This window comes from Hippichthys cyanospilos, chromosome 16, assembly GCF_059441005.1.
Source record: "Hippichthys cyanospilos isolate Australia breed blue-spotted pipefish chromosome 16, RoL_Hcya_1.0, whole genome shotgun sequence".
NCBI classification, from domain to species: Eukaryota; Metazoa; Chordata; class Actinopteri; order Syngnathiformes; family Syngnathidae; genus Hippichthys; species Hippichthys cyanospilos.
Genome location: NC_142384.1, coordinates 8,306,499 through 8,309,819, shown reverse-complemented (window position 1 = coordinate 8,309,819; position 3,321 = coordinate 8,306,499). Strand labels below are relative to the sequence as shown.

Below are 3,321 nucleotides of genomic sequence, written 5' to 3'. Positions count from 1 at the left end.
GCTGCTTCATCTTTTTTTTTCCCCTTGTCTCTTTTCATTTGTTATAGAGTGAGGAAATATAATCAGAAAAGTTGTGAATATTAAAATCCTAATTGATCTGAACCTGGTGTTTTGTTAGGAGGCTCAGACGTTTCCTCCATTCTTTCTTTCCTTCCCTGCGTTTTCTCTTTCAGTCCTTTTGGAGTGCACTGGGGCATGATGGAGCCTTTTAGGGGGTCGTGCTACCATGGAGATGCCTAGCCTGATTGAGATTGGGGCATTTTCTTTCACTTCTCTCTACCCCCATCCCTCGTTCCGATCCACTTTCAGGCAGCGGAAGGAGAATAAAGGGCAGATCAGATGGAGGGGGAGACCGAGGGGGGGAGGGAGGGAGGGAGGGAGGGAGGGAGGGCTTTAGTAAGCTGGAAGATGGAAAAGTAGTCCACTAATGAAGGGAAGGGAAGAATTGGCAGGGGCAGATGGGGCGGGGTATCGGGAAAGAGTGAGGGCGTGGGGAGGGGGCGGAGAGGCTGGGAAGGAATGCGATCATGGTTTGGAGCCCTGTTTTGTTTTAATAATACTGTAACTAGGGAGACATGTTTCATACCGCAGCGACGTAAAGTTGCCTGTGCTTGTGCGACAGACCCTCGTCCGCCTCGCTGCTTCGTTAGTATGCTGCCTTCAGGTGTGTATGCGTGACGTGCAACGGGCCGCTTCTGCGGGCGTGAGCATCCAGTCAAAACACGACATCTTTTCAAATTTCCGTAGAATCGAAAGTTACAACGTGCATTTTAGGATTGCAACGAAATTCAGTTTGGCCGAAGCCAAAAATTGAAAATGAGAAATGCTTGGCAGAAAACTAAAAAACAAGTTAGTCAGTGTTCGGAAAATACCCAATGGCAACAAAATCAAAAGGGGATAAAGTATTGAAAACCCCAAATACATTAAAAAATATATAAACTGAGTCTCAAAAAAATATCATGAGTAGTAGAGTTCTGAGGTTGTGGATTCAAATTCTGGCTTGGGCCTTCTTATGTTCAATTTGGAAATTCTCTGTGTGCTTGCAATATAAGTTTCTTAAAATAATTGGAAAGCTTAAATTGTGTGTCGGTAAGAATTCTCTGTGACTCGCCAGGGTAAGCCTGACAGAAAATGTTTGTATGGATGAAACGGATTCTGGAGAATCCTAGTGAAATTTGCCATTATCAAGCTATATTAAATGCCCCATAACAAAAATGGTGAATCAAAGAAATGCATTGTAAATTTGTAAAAAGCAAATAGATTAAATAACTGAAAAAATGAAATACAGTTTTAAGATGGACGGCCAAAACTGAAAATACTTCCGTTTGTGGGCTGAATAGCGTTTCACATGCTCTTCTAAACAACATCAAACAGCCACCCGCACGTCCTCTAACTTTGCTTTTGGGAATTCCTTGATAAGATTTGAAATTAACTCGACCAGGTGCAAAAATAGACTTGCCGATGCCAGGAAGTGTTGATTCATTTCAGTGCGCAGATAAGCACGCTTGCTAGAGGCACGTAGCTCACCTGGGAGGGACACCTATATCGTACTTGTTTTGAGTTCCCCCCCCAACCGCTACGCTTTAAATGATAGCATCGCTGAGGCTTTGGGAACTCTGCCAAATTCCATTTACTCAAGACCGCCTCATTTTAAAGTGATGACAGACAAATAAGTTTACATATAACATGAAAAAAACTATGGGGAGAACTTACTGTTTAGTGAAAATTAAACTTTAGAGAGACTTGAACTCCTGCTTGTAGTTCTCAATAGCAGGTGATAATGTTCTTCTACAAATAAATGATTTTTAGCACGCCTTTATGAACCTAAAAGAAGATTTAAAACCACAAACTGTTCCTGTAATTCTAAACTGGAAGAATACAATTGCCAAGTATGTTTCGACAATGAGATTCACAGGGAACTAGCTAGTTAGCTAACTAGCTCGCCAATTAACTAGCAATTTAACTAGCAAACAATGTGAGTAAGAACATAATTACATTTTCAAACTTTTCTATTGCAATCTTTCTATTTTAGGGCATTATTTTTGCCTTGAAAGTTTTCAGACCATTTAAAAAAGGGCAATTTTATTTATTCAAAAAATCTACGACATGGATTTTCATATATAACCACATCTATTGCAGGTTAGCATCATTTTTTTCCTCCCTTTAAGTTGGACCAGACAAAAAATATTGATTTTATGTTTGTTTTTTCATAAAACAAACAGACCAAATAAAATTACAAAAGCAACAACAACAAAAAAATGTTCAATCGCTACACTTGGTTACGGTGGGTACTTTTAGAAAAGTAACCGCGGTGACAAATGAGGGCACACTAGCTATTTAACTAACAAAATAAGTATGCAAGTAACTAGCCAGCAAATTAACTACCTAGTTAGCAAGCTTACTGGCTCTCCAGCTAACTAGCTAGCTAACTAAAGACAACATTCCCTCCCACATTTTGGTTTGGCTAATATAGCTTCACTTGGGTTTTCAACCATGATTTTTTTTTTTATTTACTTTGCCATTTTCTTGGAATTTTTCTTCTTTTTTTGTCACACCAGACAAAAAAAAAAACATGTTTTTTCTACTGAAAAAACAAAAAACTTTACTCACCTTAACCACGCATATTTTTAAATTACCGTATCTTTTGGGCTTTTACCTTTTTTCCCCTTCTAAGTCAGATTATTATCTTTATTATTATTATTAAATATATTATATATTAATTAAACAACTAACTTAAAAAGGAAACAAAAGCAAAACAAAAAATAAAGTTAAATTGTTACATCACACATTTTGGTTGCTGCAGGTATTTTTGGGAATGTAACCTCCAGAATTAATGAGGGAACACTGTAGCTATTTCAATATCAAACTAAGTTTGTAACTAAGTAACTAGCTAGCTAGGAAATTAACTACCTAGTTAGCTAGCTAATTAGTTATTCAGCTAATCAACCATCAAGCGAGCTAAATAACATATTTTATTTATTTTATTTTTTTGGGATAAAGAAATGCACAGCTAACAGTCACTGTCAAAAGCCAAATTAAAAACCTGAACGTCTCTGCTGGCGACTCCAGCATTTGGAACCCTGGAGCTCTGCTGGATTTTCCCCCCAGAAGTAGTGCAAACTGTAATAGAATTAAACCGGATTAAGAGGCTCTTTGGTATGCTCAAGTTGAGGCCTGCTCCCCGTACCTCGCTTGCCGCTTTGCATAATTCTCTGCCCAAGTCATGGCTGTGTCAATGAATGTATTGGCTCTAGTCATTAGCATTGCAGGCAGGAACATTGGCTTGGCACAAGTCAGTGAAAAGAATCAGCTCTCGAGTTT

At 38.6% G+C, this 3,321-nt stretch overlaps 1 protein-coding gene across 3 annotated transcripts in view; it reads right to left on the bottom strand.

Annotated features, from left to right (window-relative positions):
• LOC148410393 (uncharacterized) overlaps positions 1–3,321 on the bottom strand; it is a 58,187-nt gene that overhangs the window by 31,626 nt on the left and 23,240 nt on the right. The gene's annotated exons all lie outside the window — the stretch shown is intronic.